Here is a 19,359-nt window from a genome sequence, read left to right as displayed (position 1 = left end):
CATAGCAGGGCTAGGAGACATAGTGGGAGCCCAGAGACTGGATTTTTTGGTCTAGGATCTACACCAGCTTGCTGGTACACTTGGGCGAGTCACTCAACCACTCTGGGCCTTATCTGTAGGAAGAAAGGGGAGAGGAAGAAGCTCTGCCCCGCTCTGAGCATCCCATGGGATAAAGGGTTTGGGGGTAGGATGAATTTATATTCTATAAGGACAGCCAGGTTTGGGATTCACTGCCCCAGACCCCTCCTCATGCATCCCAGACATCTTTGTCTCCAGCCGAACCCAGGCACTTTGCCTACGATGAGCCCCAAGCAGGGAGAGAGACATGGGTGGCTGCAGTGTCTCCGTGGGGGATAGGGGTAGTGACACTGGCATGGCCCCTCTCTGGGTCATCCCATCTCTGACAACACAGGGGCAAAGCTGGGTATCTCTGCCGGGAAGGAGCCCTCCCTCCTCTCTCCTCGGAGCTGGGAGACGGAGCAGGCAGGTCTGTGCACTGCTCAGGCAGGTGGGCCAGGTTGGCAGCTATGGGCCGGAAGCTGGGGAGGGGCAGTGCTGAGGAGCAGGTTCTCCCACCACCGCCGCATCATCCTCCTCCCTCCTGGGAGGTGCTGTGGGGCCTCTGGGTCTCCTTGGCTGTGATGTTGAGCCTCAGGTGCAGGGAGGAACAGGGTGATGGGCCTAAGAGCCGCAGATGCTGCAGTAGTGCTCTGTGGAGGTGCTGCTCTGATACTTCAGCTCCAGAAAGTCATGTTCGCCGTCACAGCAACTCCGTGAGGTCACTGCTCCTACTGTCCCTGTTTCCCGAGGAGGAAACTGAGGCACAGAGAGGGGAATCGACCTGTCCACAGTGGCTACAATGGGCTTTGAACCCGGCAGCGGGCCCCAGAGTCAGTGCTCTTGGCAACTGTGCTGGTTCTGATCCCTGACCCGCCTCCCCAAGCCGGGTCAGCCCAAGCCCAGCTCAGAATCAGCAGGGGTCGCAGCCTGGAGTAGCAGCAGTTTCCCAAAGGGGCCACAGGGAGGGTCAGGACGCCAAGGCGAGCAGACCCAAGTCGTCCTAACAGCAGGTGGGTTAAGACAGGCTCAGGGCTACCCTGAGCTCATGGACCAGCTGAAAGCTTGTCAGCGACGTGAAGACCATAGGTCCAGCCCGAGCCCCTTGGGACTGGTGACATCTCAGCCTCCAGTGGCCTTGGGCACATAGCCCCTCTGAGCCTCAAGCATCTGTGTCTATCATAGGGGCCTCTCAGAGCCAGTGTCACAGGGAGCTGTGAACAGTCCTTGAGATTCTGGGAACAGTGTCTGACCCCCTGTAGCCCCTCAGTGGGTGTTAATTTCCTTCCTAGAGGCATTCCTGGCAGCAGGATTAATGTGGACAGGAGTGCAGAGGCAGGGAGGCCCGGACATGTGGAGGGAAAGGTTACAGGTCAAAGTCAGCCTTGAATATGAGGCTGAAGAGTTAGAACTAGACCTTGTAGACAATGGGGAGCCATTGAATGTCCCTGGACAGAGGAGTGATGCATTCTCAGGGAGAGGAACTGGCAGCAGGGAAGCCTGGCAGGGTCAACCAGCTGTGGGGCTCTGATTGAAGAGGGGTCACACGGCTAAGGAAGTTGGCCCAAGTGAGTGTCAGCACCAGCTGGGCTGGGCAGGCCTCAGTTTTCCTCCTGTAGACTGGGTACATGGTTAGCACAGGCTGGGAGGGTGTGGGGCACTGCTGGGAGGGGCAGGGGTCAGCACTTAATGCCTCTTCCTCTGCGTGTCCTGGAGTCCCCTGGATCAGGGTGGTCTCGGTTTCCCACCCAGCCCTGGGTGGGGCCCCACTGCTCCTTCCTCCCTCTGTGGCTCTCTGGTCCTGAAGGGAGGGGACTCTGGAGGCTGCAGTGGGTTGTGGGGTGTGAGCCAGGGTGGGGACATTGGCGGTGGGTGGAGTCACAGGATGGGTGGCCATGAATCAGGAATTGCTGGGCCTGTGTGTCATCTGGCTGCGTGCTGTTGTGGCCTCCCCGTGCCTGTCTGCCTGTCTCCCGCCTGTGTCTGTGCCTATGGGCTGCTCTGCGGGTGTGGCAGTGCTCTGTATCCAAGAGCTTAACGCCCATGGCGGCGAAGTCAGGGGACCTCGACTCCAAGTCCCAGGCTCCCCCAACTCACAGGGAGACCTTGGGCATGTCCCCTTCCCCACCCCAAGCCACAGTTTCCCCAATTGAAGAGTGAGGGTTGGCCTGGCCAGGGGTTCTCGGCCCCTGCTGCACGTGGTCTCCAGGGCAGCTTTGAAAGGTAGTCCACCCCAGGCCAGTTAAAGCAGACCCCTGGGCAGGGCCTGTAGCCCTGGTGGGAACCTCTGGTCTGGATGGCCTCTGATGGGCTGCTCTCTCCACCCTCCCCGGGAGGCAGCACTGTGGCCCAGCGCGAGGATTCTGGAGCTCAGGCCCTGCACTGAATGCAGCTCTGCCACTTTCTAACATTGTGGGCAAGTGACTGCATGTCTCTGAGCCTCGGTTTCCTCATCTGTGAAGTGGGGATAACATTACCACTTTATAGACTCGCTGTGGGGCCTAAGTGGGTTAACCTCTGTAGGCAGTGTCTGTGAGAGCCGGGCCTGGCGTGGATGTGGTAAGCACTGTGCGAGTGTCAGCTGCTGTGTTCTCTGATCTAAATCTGTTTTCGCACCACCCTCCCATCGTGGCTCATTCATTCATCCAGCAAACATTCCGGGAGCACTCCTTATACCTGCAAGCTCTGTGCTGGATGCTGTGGGCAAAGGAAGAAGGCACCCATCATGGGGGCTGTCCTTGGCCCCTCCTTTTAGCCTGCCCAGGGGTCCAGTCCCAGAGGGCAGGTCCTGTCAGTCCCAAAGATTGATGGGCGGGTGGGGGGTGGCTCCCCCAAGAATCCCACCGAGTTGCTGGGCTGAGGGAGCCCCTCTTTCTGAAGGAAGACAGGGTGACCCCAGAGTAAAGGGAGAAGGAGGGGCATCCCAGGCAGGTCCTGATGGCCTCAGCTGGGACGCACCTGGGGAGATCCTCCATGCCTCCTGGGGGTGCCCAGCATGCGCTCTGGGTGTGTGATGGCTCAGACAAGCCTGGGCCCTGGGGCTGCCTGGGAGGGCAGGATCAGCCTAGGCTGGCATCATATGGAACAGAACAGGGAACCTCCTCACAGCCCATTACCAGGCCTGGCCACACCCTGCATCTCCTAGAGTCCTTCCAGCAACCCCAGGCACCAGGCAAGCATCACTCCTCCTACTTTACAGATGGAGGATGGAGACTTTGGGGCAGAGGGAGGCACTTGTCCGGGTCAGGGAGGGCAAGTGGTGAAGGCAGGACTGGAACCCGACGCTGTGTTAGCAAGGTCCCATGGGGACGGTCACGCTTCCCTGGGTGGCTCCATTAGTGGAGCATCTTGGGACAGGCTGCAGAGTGCAGTGTGATGATTAACACAGCCTCAGTCCCCTTCTTCCCAGCAGCAACCCTGCAGACCACCCTGGGGCTGCCCTTGAGGAGGAGCTGGCTTCCTACAAACAGCAAGAGCTCCCGTGGCCTGGCTTCTCCCAGGGCCGGGAGTTGGGCCATACACTTAGCCCAGTTCACCCTTCTCCCTCCGCATTGCACCACTGAGTAAACTAAGGCAGGGGGCAGTGCAGGGATTTGGCTAAGGCCACGTGGCTTGTGAGCAGCAGAACCAGGATTGCATCCAGGCCTGGGTGACGTTAGTGCCCCTGCTGGACCCCCGCCTCCCCCACTAGCAAGAACAGCACTTTCCTCTGTCTGGCACTGTAAATCTGGGCCTCGGCCATCGCTTCAGACTGGCCTGGCCCACCTGTGGCCAGAATCCCATAGCGATGCCTGTTTGGGGAGTGTGACTGCCAGGGGGCTGGCCCCTGGCCCAGGAAGGGGGTCATCAGGAACACTTGGTGCCGGGCGGTTTGCCTGCCACTGGGAGTACCCGTGCCCTTCAGCTCTCCACCTTCCCCCTGCCTCCTCCAGTGGAGGGAGCGCAGGGCCTAGAGTCCAGGCTGCCCCCTGGAGCTGACAGCTGATGGTGCTGTCCAGCCCTGCACCAGTCACGGGTGTGACATCTGCTCAGCTAATCCTCCAGCCAGTGTAGCCCCAGATGGGGAAACTGAGACCTAGAGGGACAGGTGACTTGCTCAGGAGTCCTTAGCTCCTCAGTCCAACCTCCAGCACCAGAGCTCACCTGGGTGTTTGTCCCAGCCTTGGGCCCACCTGGCTTGTCCCTCTCTGGACTTATGTTCCCTCCTCTGGTCAGTGGCAGGCTTGGACTCAGGACATCCAAGGACCCTTCTGAGAGCATCTGCCAGGCCCCGTTGATGCTGCAGGGAATTTGGGATCGGGGGTGTCTCAGGGGTGGGGATAAGGGGTGTTCCTCCAGGGAAGCCCTCAGACGGGCAGTGCAGGACCAGGTGACAGATGTCAGGCCACCACAAGCAGAGTGGGCAGAGGCGAGAGACAAAGCCCCAAAGAGGGGACCATCGGCAGAAACTTCAGTTTAGATCCTCGGCATTGGGAGTGGCAAGTGCCCAGGTGGGTGCCACGGGCCCTGGTTTGGTCAACTCCAGCCAGGTGCCCCTCTGGGCAAGACCCTGGCCCTGGTGAGCGGGAGGTGAGGCCCACCCCATGGGGCCTGATGAAACTGTGGGTACAAAAGGGAGCACCTGGCACAGAGCTTGCACCTGGAGGGTGCTCAGCACCTTGGCCATTCAGTGGACAGGGATTGGGGCTCCTCTCCCGGGAGCAGGCGGGCCCTGTGAAGCCCATCTCTGGGGAGCAGATCCACTGGGCATGCTCCTGAGTTGGCTCCAGAAGGGGCCTGACACCAGGATTCATCTTCCCAGAGTCCTGGGTCTTTCTCCATCTCGGTGATAAGGGGTCCAGTGCCTTCACCTCTGGGCAGACCCCAAGTTTGCACTTGGCACAATCCTGAGCCAGTGATAATAATGACAATCCCTATTTACTGAGCATTTCCCGTGCAAGTGCGGTATGAGCATAATCTTGTTAAGTCCTTTCAGCTCTGTAAGAGTAGGGACTCTTAGTATCCCCATTTTGCAGATGAGGAAACTGAGGCCCAGAGAGGCTAAGTTTCTTGCCCAACGTCACACAGCTCAGTAAGTGGCAGAGCCAAGGCCCCAGATCTGGTATGTCAGAACCTGGAGCCACACTGTGCGCCATCAATCCATGTTGTTCCCTCGCCCCTTGATTAGAAGAGAAGTTGTTCATTTGATGACTTGGGGAGAGGGGAGACCCATCCCTCTTCCTCCAGTGTGAGTGGACCATAAGCCAGAACAAAGGCTCTGGTTGTTAGGAGGTATTCACTGGGGCAGTCAGGGGAGGCTTCCAGGAGGAGGTGAGCCTCCTGCTCCCTCCTCCTTTCTCGGGTGGGAATCCCATGCAGACTCACAGGAAAGGGGAGCCAGTCCCAGACCAGGGCCTGAGTTTGAATCCTGATGCCACTCTTTATTGCTGTGTGAGCTTGGGTAGGGCCATTTCTCCCTCTGGTCTCATTTGCCCCTATGCACAAGCCCAACACCAAGGGGCAAGGATGAGCACCATGAGCCGGAGCACCTCTGAGAGGCAGGATGGGCTGGTGTCATCCCTTGGGGCCTGGGCGATTGAGTGAGTGAGGACTTCCAGCTCTGAGAGGCTCTCTGGAGGAGATGCCACTCCAGTGTGTCCTTAAGATACAGCAGCTCAGGACTGGGCATGGGGTGAAGCCTTGGAGGGGCTGCAAGCTGTGTCATGCCTGTGCCCCCGCCCTGTGAAGGCAGCTGTCTCCTGCTCACTGGTGCCACCTGTATTCTCTCTTTAGCCCAGAGCTTTTCTCCTGCCAAGCCTCTGGGCCTTTGCCCAGGAGGGGTGCCCTCTGCCTGGGAGACTGCCCAAGAGGATGATGCCCCTGACCCGCATTTTGCTGCCAGGCTGAGCTGAGCATGCCCTCCAGCACTCTGTCCTAGAATTATCCATCTCCTTCTGTGTCTCGCTCACCTTGCATTAGACAGTGTGCAAACCCTGTGGGAAGCTGGGCACTGTTGGCCTTCGGCCCTGCCTTCTCTCTCCTCATTCGCTCACCCCCAACTCTTTTCTTCTTCTCCTTCTCTTCCTCCTCTGGCAGATTGTAGGCGCTGTCATTAGTTGTTGAAAGAAGGAAATGGATGGATGAATGAATAGATGGATGGATGGATGGATGGACGGGTGGGTGGGCGGATGGATGGATGGATGGGTGGATGGAATGAATAAACAAATGAAGGACCAACCCCCTGTAAGTCAGTTTATAGCCCCCATGTTCAAAATGAAGAAACCAAGTCTTAGAGATGTTAGGTGGGTGGAGAGGGCAGTGCTGGGAGCCCCTCCCCTTCCCCAGCACCTGCCCTCTGGGTCCCCCACGGTGCCAGGGTGTGGCCCTGAGTTTCCGCTGGGCATCTCCTGACCGCTGGAGCTTTCCCCACCTGGAGACACCCCTGAGGGCCTGGCAGCGAACTTGCCAGGACTACATTTCCCTGGCCTGGCATTCCTGCGTCCCCAGCAGGTCAGCTGAACCCTGCCAGTCTGCTCTTCCCCAGCCGATGGTGAAGATTCCAGGCAGGAGAGAGGGAGGCGGGAAGCCGAGGGCCGTGCAGTGCGGAGCTGCGGGGCTGGGCCGGGACACGCGGGGCTTCCCTGGGCCTGGGCGTGGACAGGCTGTCAGAATAGCTTGAAATATTCTCAGAGGAAGTGAAGACAGAAAGGATTATTGAACCAAGGGTTCCTCGTCATTCTCAGGCAACTCTGCCTAGGAGTTTCCTAGGACCCCAGACAACCAACTTGCTAGGTCTGCCTTCTTATCTGTTTCTTATGGCCAAATGCAGTCACTGCTTTCCGGTGAAAGGACTCAGGATTTCAGTCCTCCCCTGAGCACTCAGGGCCGCCTGAGCCCTGAGGCTCAACTCCGCTGTGCCTGGAGTGAGTGCAACAGGGTCTCATAGCCGAAGATACGAACAGGCCCCCAGTTTCAGTTATACAAGGAGAAGGGAACACCATCAAAATGGACATTCAGGGAAGGGCAAGATCACTTGGGGTGGGAGGTGCTATCAGGGAAGACAGCATGGAGGAGGTGGTCCTTTGGGCATCGAAGGACGGTCAGGGTTCTGATGGGCCGAGTCGGTACTGCAGAGCTGTGGAAAGTGCGGTTTCTACCACTTTCGCACGTTCTACCACTTTCAGCTATGTGACCTCTGGTGTCTGCTGGACAGTTTCTTCATCTGTAAAGTGGACCTGGCGACAAGACTTTGCTGAGGATGGAGTGAGGCAGTGAGGCTCAATGCTGGGGCTGTTGAGGAAGGACCCTAGCAGGCGGGAGAATCTGCCATGGGTGTGGCAGGCTGAGTCTCACTCCACGGCACAAGGGGCACACGCTGGTGCACGCGTGCGTGTGTGTGTGTGTGTGTGTGTGTGTGAGATTAGCAGAGGAGCTGAGGCCTGGTGCCGGGGAGCTCCACGTAGCCCCTGCCCCAGCACAGCAGGCTGGGCGGTCCACCCCCTCCCCCAGCGGCCTGAGGGTGAGTCAGGGCTCGTCCTGGTCTGTAAGATCAGCCTGGAGCCTCCCCTAGTGGGTGGGTAGCTAGAGGGACAGTCGAAGCTGCCCTTTCTCCTTCTGGCCAGTGGGCCTGGGCTTCCACCTTGGCCCAGGACCCTTGGTCTGGCTCTTGCCCGTGTCTGGATTCCTCCCCCAACCCCCCAGCTCAGTGAGGTCAGGAAACATGTATTCCAGGAATGTGGGAGGCGGGGTGGCCAGCCCGGTTTGGATAACCATCGGGGTAAATATTTGCCTTGCTCCTGGAGCCAGTACTGGTCGCCAGAGGAGGACGAGGGGCCTGTTCCCAGGGTCATGTAAGGGAAGGCTTCCCTTCTCCGAGGTGGGGCAACCCGTGTCACCCCAGAGAGCCTGAGAGCAAGGTCTGAGGCCATCATCCCTGTGCAGGGCCGGGGACGGGGCCCTCGGGCTCTGGCCCGCAGGACCAGCAGCTGTCCGGCCCCTCTGTAAGATGGGGGTAGGAACGGCGCCCATGCAGCTCAAGTGAGGGGTCAGCGTGGTGGGAGCCGGTTCAGGTCAGTTTAGCCAGCGGTGGGCTAGACCCAGTTTGGGTGGGCACCTGCGTGACCATGGTTCTGGCCCCACTTGGCCCCTTGTGACCTTGAGCAATTGCCCCCTCCCCCAGACTTTAACAGTCACCATTCGCTGACCTCTTCCTGCCTCGGTGGCAGCTGTATCTACACACCCCGTGTCTTGTTAAGCCCCCACAGCCACAGGGGCACAAGGGGCAGCTGTGTGTGATTCGCAGCGGGTGACAGGAGCCCTAAACTTCAGCTCAGGGATGCCATCGATGTAGCCCCCTGCTGTACAGACCACACGGGGGCAGTTCCACTCCCTCCTGTGGCCTGTGGGTAGGTCAATGCTCTGGCCAACATCAGGCTCTACAGGGTCAGCCTGGAGCCTCTCCTGGTGGGTGGGTAGCTGGAGGAGCACTTAGTCCCTGATTAGAGAGGAGATAGGGGCTCAGAGATGCCGAGTGACTTGCTCAGGGTCAACCAGCATTGAAGGGCAAAGCAGGGTTCAAAGCTAGCTTCACCCACTCTTGCCCTTGACCTCACCACTGAGGACAGGGCCATGGCTCCAGCCCAGAATGTGGGCTCCCAGCCCTTGGCAGCTGTAGAGAACTACCAGTCACTCAGCCACAGGCCTAGAGCCTTCCTGGGTGCCCCACATCCTGGATGCCCTCTGGCACAGGCACCTCTATCCTCCCGGAGTCCCGGATCAGCCGTGCATCTCCAGGCCGGACGCAGCCCCCATCAGCTCGGCCGGGTGCCTCCACTCAAGCCCACACCCGGCTCCTCCCAGGGAACCCTGGAGGAGGCGGAGAGGGGAAGGTGGGACAGTCCCCACCCCTGAGTGACCTCTGCCATGTCCCAGGCCCAGCCTTGCCGCTCTCCAGCTGCGACACCTCTGGCAATCCCATCCTCCCTTGGAGCTCAGGGTCCTGCTCTGCAAAGTGGGCGCCTGTCCCTGCCCTGCCCCCGGGAGCTGCAGACACGCAGCCGGAATAAAAACACAGTTCAGCCTGCGGTCCGCACACCGCCCCTTCCTGCCCTCCCAGTCAGAAGCTGCCCTGCAGTCAGGGCCTCACCCCTCCCCCCCCCAGCCCCAGAGTGAGAGTCCTGAGCTGAGGACACTCACGAGAGCCCTCTGGGCAGTGGGGTACCATCCCGTGGGGAGACTGGGCGGGCCCCACCACCCCACTCGGCCCTGAGGCTCAGGCTGCTCCCCATCCCGTGGTGCTGAGTCCTTTTTAGGCAGAGAACAGTTCCCTGCCGTGGATCTGTGTTGTTTATGGTTGGGGTCTGGTCAGGCTGGGCACAGCCACCGTGACACCTCGCCCGTCTCCCACCTTTTCCTCTGCCTGGTCTCACCAGGTGGCCAAGCCTACGCAGGCTGTGAGCTTCACCTAAGGGCACCCAGGGGGCCCAGGGCAGGGGTGCACGATATCACTTCTGTGTCCGCAGCCCTGCCCGGGATCCTGCTTCTTGAGCACCCCCGAGCCTGCCTGGGTGCCCAGTGCTGCCTGGCTCTGAGCGGGGCTGCTGAGGGGCTCCGTGGCTGGGCAGGGTGTGGGCTCCCTGGCTGGCTGCCTGGTAGTAGACAGAGTGTGAGCGGGGGCAGGCTGTCTGATCACGTCCCAGCTCTGTTCTCATTACTTATTAGCTCCTGATTACCTGTGTGACCTTAGGAAGTTACAGAACCTCTCTGGGCCTCATGTGTAAATTGGGGATGCTAGTTTAGTCTCTACCTCACAGCACTGCACTGAGAGTTAAAAGAAGCATCCCAGGCACAACCACACTATAGGACTCCCTAACGGCCAGCCTCCTCCTCCTCTGTCTTTCCCGGGTGGGGGCCAATGCAGTCTCGTAGGGAAGGGGGTAAGCCCCTGACCAGGGCCCGAGGTCACATCCTGGTGCCTCTGCTTATTGCCATGTGACCTTGGACAGGTCTCTTCCTCTTTCTGGTCTGTTTGCCCCTTTGCACAAGCCCAGCACCGAGGAACTGGAGTGGCTGGGGGCGGTGAGGCACGCACGTGTGCACAGGGAGCCGGAGCGTCCCTGAGAGGCGGGATGGGCGGACGTCGTGCCTTGGGGCCTGGACTGTGCTCACGAATGAGCAAGGACTTTCCGGCTCTGGCTTCTGTCTCAGCTGCCAAAATAATGGTTTTCTCTTTGTCAGCGCGTCTGCGGGCCAGCTTGCCTTTAGGAAAGGCCTGAGCTGTGGGCAGTGGAGAAGCAGGAGGCCAATTCCAGTTCTGCCCCAGCCACTGACTTGCTGCGTGACCCCGGGCTGGGGGCAGGCGCTGCCCCTCTCCAGGCCTCAGTTCCCTCCTCTGTGAAAAGGGAGAGTGGGAGTCAGTGAGCCCAAGGCTGTTTGTGTTCTTATGGCGAGCAGAGTCTGGGGCTGCCAGAGCCAAAGGGTCAGGATGCGGGGACATTCTCTCTCCCTGTGCGGGAGTGGGGACGCTGGGCGGGCTTTGGGAGCTTGGAGCTCCGGGGCCCAGCGCTCCCCAGGGCCCAGCACCAACCCCTGCAAGGGAATTTATGTCTCAGCTGACATGCCTAGAAAGTTCCCTGCGTGTCCAGCACCCGTGTGTTACCTTATCCAGTCTGTACAGCTCTGAGGGAGGTCCCCTCCTTGTCCCTATCTCTCCTCCCACAGATGAGGAAACTGAGGCACAGAGAGGTTTAAGAAACTTGCCCAAAGCCATACACTTGGTAGCAGGACTTGAACCAGGTTGTTTTGATTACTGAGCCCACATCTCAGAAATAAACACCAGACCTTGCTGCCTCTTCTCGCCCTGGGAGCCCCTGCCTGCTGCACAGTGGGGTGGGGGCAGGTCTGAGGCTCCACCCGTCCCCTGGCCTGTGCCGGAGCTCTTGTTTAACGTGGCCCACGCGCTCCGTCTCCCACTGTTAGCCATGGGCCTCGTTCCACGGCGCTCTGCCCCGCAGGCAGGTTTCCCGTTTCTTAGAGGAGGGCGCACAGGCGCAGGGATGTGGCGTTTGCCCGAGCCACCCCACAGGGCACCGTCATAGCCGGGACTCAAACTTGGGGCTCAGTGGCTCCCACTGTGCAGCCCAGACCCCGGAGAAGCCCCTCTGCTGGGCCTCTGGGTCTGGTCCTCCTGGATTTCCAGGGGGCCCCGTGGGCAGTGGGGGGGCCGGGGGAGCACTGGTGGCCCATTGAGGAGATGGATGGGCCAGCTGGACCCCACCCAACAAGGATGATCGTGCCCCTCCTGCCCCACCGCTTCCCCAAAGCCCAAGCCATGGGGGGCGAGGGCGGTATCCATGCCTCCTCCCTCCCCTTCTCATACCCACCATACCCAGGACACTAGCAGGTCCTGCCACTCCCACCCTCTGCTCCCTCTGCTCCGAGCACGACTGTCTCTGGCCTGGACCCCTGGATCAACCTCCCCACTGGTCTCCCTGCCTCCTCCTGTCCTTCCAAGCCCTCTCCCCCAGTAGCCATGGAGATCTTCTCAAACTAGAACTAGGGTCATGACCCTCAGCTGCTCAGACCCTCCTGTGGCTCCTGTCTACCCTCTCAATGACTGGCCCTGCCTCCTGGCCCCCACTCACCCCACTACCTCCCTCCCTCACTGTACCCTCAACACCACCCATTCTCAAGTCCTCCACTGGGCCAGGCTTTTTCCCCTGTCTTGGAGTCTTCACATACACTGTTCCCTCTGCCTGGCGTGCTGTTCCATGCATCTTGGCCTGCCTCTCTCTGGCTCATCCTTCAACTTCACTTCCCCAAAGGGGCCTCCCTGAACCTTGAGTCCACACTGCGTAGCCCCTGTACTTGTTCTTTCTGGCAGACACCACTTTTAATTATGTATTGTTTGATTCTTTGCTCATTATCTAAGTCCTCGTGAAGGCAGGACCACTATCCTGTTCACGGCTCGAGGTGTTCATTAAATGTTTCTTGAATGAATGAATGCCAAGTGCCTCTGTCCCCATATGTCCTTAGACCCTCCCAGAAACTCTGAGAGAGGCATTGTGATCCCATCTGACAGATGAGAAAACTGAAACCCTGAAAAGCCAGGAGCATCCCCACAGTCACACAGCCGGTCACTGGCCGAGGCTGGTGTCTGCTCGGGGCATCCCATCATTATACCCCTTTTCCTCTCGGTACTTCAGAGTCTCCATCTGTCAAATGGGGATGATTTGGTTTTGCTGGCCGTGAACTTTCCAGCAGGTGGGCGGGTGGGCTGTGGCAGCATGGTCAGTTCCAGGCCCCTGCTGGAGTAACCCCACTGACCCTCCTTCTCGTTGCCACAGGATGGAGATGGAGTGAGGCGGAGGGGCCGTGAGCTGCTGACCAGCACGTGGGACGCTGGTGATTTGTGGGTCTCTGAGGTAGGTGTGCAGTTGGGCTGGTGGGGGGGCGGCTTGCCCCGGTTGCTGGGGAAGAGGCAGGAGTGCCCTGAGTGGGGGACAGGGTGCCGGCCCCAGCACACCGCGCCTTTGACGGGCCCCTCAGCCCTCGTGGGCGGGATTGGGTGCAGCCACCCCTACTGAGACTTCATCAGCCCCCAAATGGGTCATCCCTGTACCCCACCCCCTGGGGCCTCTTAGGCCTGACCTTTCTCTGGAGTGGCTGCCAAGGCAGGGGATAGGGGGATGCGCCAGGAAGAGGGGCAGGTTTGGGGTCCCCAGCCTTGGCACAGCAGCCCCATCCTGGGGTGCAGGCCTCGTGAGCTGAGCAACATGGCAGCCACACAGGAAGAGGCCTGGGTGAGCAGAGAGGCCTGTTCCCTGAAATGGGTGCTGGGGCTGCCCCACCTGCTTCTCTCCCATGAACACATTAAGGTGCGCGCATGAGCACTCATGTGTCTCTGGGCTCGGGTCAGAGTGCGTGTGTTCACATCCTGGCTCCGCCACTTGTCCGTCATGACTTCGTGCAGTTTCTCTGTGCCTCGGTTTACCTGTCTGTAAGAGAGGGGTTGGGATCATAGTACCTGCCCCCACAGGTGCACTGAGTCCACCTGGCATACAGTACGCACTCAGGACATGTCAGCATTTTCCTCAAGGATGCTGGGACCCTTCCTTCTTCCCACACGCCTCCATTCCCACCGTCACCTCCTCCCTGAGGACCACCAATGCCAGGACGGACACGAACTGGTCTTCCAGCCTGATGAGGGGACGTGGGGCCCTCAGGGAGCTCCTGAGAGCACCTGGAACAAGAAGGTCCTGAGGCCGAGCCTCTCGGGCCTGCCTCTGGCCTGGACACCAGCGTGTCTCATCACGGAGTGGCATTTCAGGGTCGGTCACACTTGGCCTGTGCCAGAGGGTGACCTGTGTAGTCCCCCTCTGTGGCTCCCAACCCAGAGATGAGAGGCCTTCATGAAAATGCTGACCTGGGCCAGGGCGCTTTGTCCCACGGCTCTGGGGCCCAGTGGGGGAGCCAGAGTCTTCTCCCTGGCGTGCGGCCTCACCTGGCGGTCTCCCTGCTGCCCTCAGCTTCTCTCCTCAGGCCCCAGTGCTCCCAAGTGCCCAGACACAAGGCCGGGTGAGTCCCGGGGATGCTCCAAGCTTCAGTCAGGCTCTGGAACCAGGGAGGAGGATTGCTTGATCTTCCTTCCTGCGGCAGGACATCCTGGCTCCCTGCTATCAGCTGCGTGACCTCGGGCTAGTCCTTTTGCTTCTGTGCGAGTCAGTGTTCTCATCTGAAAATGAGGATAATTATACCAACATTGCTGAGAGGGCTGTTATGAGGATGCTTGGAAGCCTGGAATATTTTTAAATGTCACGGCTTGGTGAGAGTCTACCGTGTACCCAGCACTATGCTCCTTAAATGCGCATTTCTCCCGACAGTAATCCCATGAGGAGGTGTGTTTAATGCCTCGTTCTCCAGAGGCCCAACATGGTTGAGAAACACATGGAGCTATAAGAGATGGAGTGGGGATTTGAACCAAGGCCCTTGGAATTAGGCAGCATAGGATGCCTTAGGGACGGGGTGGAGCCACAGGGCAGCACACAGTAGGTGCTCAGGAAGCAGCCTCCCTTCCTGCCTCGCAGCCTTCGCCCAGCCCTCCAAGCCCGACTGCCCTCAGGAGCCTGAGGGTGGCCCCCCAAGGTCAGCGGTCTGCCCCTCCCCAGAGGGCCTGCCAGCGCCTCAATAAGGTTGGGGGAACCCACTGCTAATTGTGAGGTAACCTTTGAAATTCTCCTTCACGGTGGGTTCTCTTTTCAGATGTTTTTCAAGGTAATTCACTCCCTTTCCAGAAACTGCCAGTGGCAGAGCATTAGGCAGCTGGTAATTAATCATAGGAGCAGCTTGGAGTTTATTCTTTAAAAAAAAAAAAAAGGAACAGAAAGCCTTGGCGGAAAAAGAAAACCACTGCAAAGCGAGGGTGGTAATCAATACCTCAGTGTCCTGGAAACGGCTGGGGTGGGTGGCGGACCCGGCCTTTCCCTGTCCTCCCAGCTGGCAGGCGCTCAGCGCCAGCAGCAGCCCCTGTGAGGCTCCGCCCTACCCATCAGCTCCCTATGTGACTTTGAGCACCTTGCTGCCTCTCCTTGGACTCAGCTTTGCCACCTGTGAAGTGGGTGAAGGGCAGCTGTCAGACTAGGAAAGAATATTAAGTGATTTTCCTTGTTCCCTACCACATCCCAGTGCCTGGCACATGGTAGTTGCCCAGCTGGTATTTTATTAATTGAGTGAATGAGTGAGTGAATGAATGAATGAATGATCATCTTGGTCCTAGTTAGCTATCCTCAATCAAGGAGGTGGTACTGGCTACAGCACACTGTTTCTCTAGTTCTGTTATAATTTGGAGTGGCAACCAGAGTGATGGGCCAGATCTATCACTTTCCAGACTAAGACGAAAGGACAGTCTTGCCCAGCGGACTCTGGCTAACAGAGCTTGGGCCCCTCAGTGGCAACCACGCTGTCTCCCTGGCATCCTCAAGTTCAACTTTCCAAGAGTCTAAGCTGTCAGGAGATTTTTTTAAAAGATGCCTTCTGGAAAGATAGTGAGTTCCTCCTCAGTAAAAATTATGCAAGCTGGGGTTGGGGCTGCACGGGGCACTCAGGCAGCAGATGGGGGTATGGTGGGGCTCAGCATATTCCCGAGTCTGAGGGGGAGCATGAGGCTCTCCAGCGTGGACGCTGGGGAGGCTGGGCTGGCAAAGACACTCCAGAGCCCATTCCCGGGGGAGCTGGAGGAGGCTGCTGAGAAGGGAGGTTGCCCGTGCAAGACGCCAATGCTTTGGTGCTTGTTCCCCTTGGAGGGAAGGAGGGTGTGCAGGCGTGTGTGTGTGTGTTGGTGTGTACTGGTGAACAGGCGTGAGGATGTGTGTGATTGTCTAGGCCAGTGTATGAGGCTGTGAGGGGTGTGAATGTGTGTGAGCATGTGAGAGAAGGAGAGGACCCACCCATGTGAGTGCCCCGGTGTGCAGCTCCTGTCAAGACCCTGGCACCTCAGGCCGTCTCCACACACAAGATTTGGCTCTGGCCTCACATTCCCACTGGCCAGATGGGCCCTGCCGCCCCACTGACCACAGCAGAGCTGACTAAGGAGCAGTGTAGGGGTCAGGGTGGGCTCCTGAGGGGCCCTGGAGGGGAAGCATGCCCGGGCGGAGAGCACTGAACTCCCATCCTCCAGCTGGCCATCCCGGCAGCTACCCGCTCCAGACTCACAACCTGAGTGTCTGAGTGGGTCCAGCCAGTCCCCCTGGCAGGAGGGCCAAGTCTGCTCAGGGTGGGGGCTGTCCTATGAGTAGCCCGGCCCACATGGCCCTAGATGTTTCTTTAGTTCTTTTCTCCTTGGCCTCCAAACCCCAGCTCAGGAGTTAGTGTGTGCGTATGTGTGTGTCTGGGCTCCCTCTTGGCAGGAGCAGGGAGATGGTTCTGTCTCCGCGTGTGAGTGTGTGTGTGTGTCCGTCTGTTTGCCCCTCCTGACTGTCTTTGTCTCTTTCTGTGTGGTTCTCTCTGTGAGTGCCTCTCTCCTGCCCAGCTCCCCTCCGTGCTCACACCAGCCAGCCGCCCTCTGCCGCCTTCTCAGCTTCCATTCTCTCTGTGCTGTCGTGTCCACTGCTCCTCTTCAAGCCCCTGTCTGGAGTTTCTCCCTGAGCCCAGGACCTTCTCGCCTCCGCTCTCCTTTCTTTTGGTGACACTCCCAGCCAGGCGTCCCAGCAGCACGTCTGCTCTGTGTCATTGCCTCTATCGTCGCCAAGACTCAGCAGACCTGAGACCTCCCGGGCTCCCAGTCTGCCACCCTTCACCTTGTTTACCCGGCTCTGGCCAGCACACAGCTCCCTCCCGCCCTGCTGTTTGGAGTGTCCGAGGCAGTGCCCCACACTCCCCGCTGCTTGGAGACTGTGAACTGTGTGTGGCCAAGGCTGGGGGTAGGCACCGTCCCTTCCCCGTGGACCTGCCATGCCAACCGCTCGGGATGGAGCCTGGTCTCCTGGCTCAGAGAGATCTGCCCCTCTGGCCGCCCTGCACTGGCCGGGGCATGTGGGCCGCTGGCCACGGACTAGAGCAGGGGAGCAAGAGGGACCTGCATCCACTAACAGAGGTGGTTGGAAACCCTGCCTTTCCCTCCAGCACTAATGAAATTCCAGCTATAATTAGAAGTGGGGTGTCCAGGACCTGGCTGCCTGGCGGGAGCCGGTATATGCTCATGAATAAATTGTCCTCTCTCGAGGGGAGAAGGAACCAGAGGGTGGGCTTGCAGACAACTGCGTGCCTGGAAGCTCAGCGGTCTGTGAGGTGGGCTGGTGGGCCCAGGTGGCCAGATGCCCCTCCACTCACCTGGATACCCTTGGGGGAGCTCCCTCGGTCCCCATCTCGGGCCAGCCCGTGTTCCTGGAAGTGCCTGCTCTGTGCCCAGCCGACTCAGTCTGGCATTCGAAGCCGCCACCATCTGGCCCCAGCCTCCTTTCGTGGCCACATCACACACTAGCCTTCTGCCAGGGCGCAGGCCACAGCTCCCCTGCACCCTCCCTCCCGTCTTTATTACACGTCCCCGCTGCTGCCCCTTTCCTCCTGCGCTTCTTCCTGCCTTGAAAGCCCTCCGCCTTGTTGCCATATGGCTTGAACCTGTGGAGACTTCCTCGAGCCATGCTTCCTCCACAAGGTTGGACATGGCCTCGTCCCCCCTGGGCCCCTCTGATCGTTTCCTCCCTGAACTTTCCTCAGCTCGAGTCCCTACCCTTTATGCTCTTATGCCCCTCAAAATGCTCATCTGACTGCCTGCCGCATCATCTTTTATTTTGTATTGATTACGTATTGGAATGATAATATTTGGGGTATTTTACGTTCTTTTTTCCTGCTAAGTCTTCAAAAGCTGGTGTGTTTAACGTGTTCACCACACTGTGGACTCTGGTATTCAGTCACCATGTGTGGTTCCTGGCTGCCATGTTGGACAGTGTGATGGCAGGCCCAGTCTCCTCGCGTGCAGGTGGGGAAACTGAGGCTGGGGAAGGAAATCTTGCAGATGAGAGTTTGCAGAGCAAGTGCATTCTCTGTAGGGAAAGCTGCCGCCATCCTGCTTTTCAGAATAAGGAACTGGGACATACCACACCCGTCATAAAGACAAATCGAGGCAGGCAGGACTGTAGCTGGTACCCACGTGACTGCACCTCGACAGGGATAGAGGGAAGGCGATATGAAACATTCCATTCCCCGTCATGGATCCCAGGGCTCCGGGGCTTCCCCACCTACTCCCAACAGCCCCATCCAAGGCAGCTGTCACAGGCCGTGCCACATGGGGGTCAGCTCCCCCCCGGTCGTTCCCAGCTTCCTGACAGCGAGCACAGAGCCTAGAACACAGGGTCAGGCGGTTAGAGCGCCGGCCCCTCCCAGGAAGGGAGCACCCCTGTCCTCCACCCCCTCGCACATCATCCAGGACACACTCTGAAGTGCAGAGGTGCCCAAAGAGTGTGTCCCTGGAAACCCAGAGGTTTCCATGGGGTGGGGGGTGCCTGGGGTAGGGATAGTTCCAGGAGCAGGAGGGGGAAAGGAAATTGTCTCCCTGGAGCCTGGCCCTGCCACTGCCCGCCTCTAGGGGTCTTCAAAGACTAGGGGTTCTCAGGAGCCAGGCTGGCAGCGGAGAAGCCCCTCCAGAGCCCTCTGCCCTCTGGAGTCAATTTTGCCCTTGTTACCTGCAACCCCTTTGGCCGCACCGTGCTGCCTGCTCTGTCGACAGTCAGACTCGTTTGCCTCAGCTCAGGCCACGTGACAGGCAGTCGCAGAAGGTGTAGACCCTGGGCTCCTCCTCCCTCCATGGGTGCATGCCACAGCAGGGCTGGGCCCACTGCCCGACGGGAAGCCCTCTGTGAGGGGCTGCCTCCTCCCATCAGCAGGGGGCTGCGGAGCTTGTGTGCGCTGAGATGGCCCCGTGAGACGCCCCCATCCCCTCCTTCAGTCTCCCCTGCTGGACTGAAAGCCCCTTGAAGGCTCAGGGCAGGCTCCACACCATGTCCCCGGCACAGTTCCTGGTGCTCCAATGCTGAATGGCAGCAGGAAGCCAGCAGGCCCCCAGCCTGTGTGCCCTCAGCTTCCTCTGGGGATGGCAAGGAGCTTTCTCCAGTATGCCAGTTCTTAATGTGCTGGGCGGGCTGTGTGAAGAAGGGTTCTGAGGCTGTTCACTGGCTCTGTGAGAACAGTGTCGTGCACTGCGTGGCACTCCTTTGCCCTCTCAGCCCAGCTCCGGTTCTCGTCAGGTGTCTCAGTTCTGGGCTGTGGCCGGTGCAGGCGTAGGGAGGAGGCCGTAAGCTCAGTGTGGTCCCACAGGGGTCAGTCCACCCTGGCTACTGGGCGAACTGTGCCCCAGAGAACCTTCCAGAGCCCCCGGGTTATGGGGACTACGTATGCCCCCCCAGAGCTGATCAGGGAGCACCAGCCCCATGCCCCCTACTGTGGTTAACGGGAATCTGTGGAGCTTTTCCCCCACGTCTGTCTTTCCTGGTGAGTGCTTCTCGCCCTTCTTCAGTTCCAGTTCAGGAAGCAGCACATCTTGCCTCACAGCTGTCTGGGACCCTCCACTGCTTCCCTGAGGCATCTTTGGGGGCCACTTTTGGAGCCTGTGGGAGCATCTCTGCTTCATGACCTCCATGGAGTGCTGCCGTCTGGCCCACACTCTGGTCGATGGGACAGTCTAACGGGTGACAGTTGTCACTGAGTGGCCCCTGACGGGCTCTCTCAGCCCCACCCCCACCCAGACTCCCCACCACAGCCACCCCCCAGCCCTGTCACCACCTGGGAAGCCAGCCCCCTCCGCCCCCGCTGTCTCCGCCCGGAATGAATGCC

At 59.4% G+C, this 19,359-nt stretch overlaps 1 protein-coding gene across 5 annotated transcripts in view; it reads left to right on the top strand.

Annotated features, from left to right (window-relative positions):
- The window catches only part of ZMIZ1 (zinc finger MIZ-type containing 1), a 236,979-nt gene that overhangs the window by 75,927 nt on the left and 141,693 nt on the right, over positions 1-19,359 (top strand). For 4 of the 5 annotated variants that reach the window (XM_087431979.1, XM_087431981.1, XM_087431983.1 and 1 more), the window contains one exon: positions 12,381-12,458. The exons of the other annotated variant lie outside the window; for it this stretch is intronic. The gene's annotated coding sequence lies outside the window, so the exon portion shown is untranslated. The remainder of the gene's footprint in view (positions 1-12,380; positions 12,459-19,359) is intronic. 5 annotated transcript variants of the gene reach the window in all.

This window comes from Ceratotherium simum, chromosome 6 (assembly GCF_057802395.1).
Source record: "Ceratotherium simum simum isolate JZ-2026a chromosome 6, ASM5780239v1, whole genome shotgun sequence".
Lineage (NCBI taxonomy): Eukaryota > Metazoa > Chordata > Mammalia > Perissodactyla > Rhinocerotidae > Ceratotherium > Ceratotherium simum.
The sequence above is the reverse complement of the archived record's forward strand: the minus strand, read 5'-3'. Positions and strand labels throughout refer to the sequence as shown.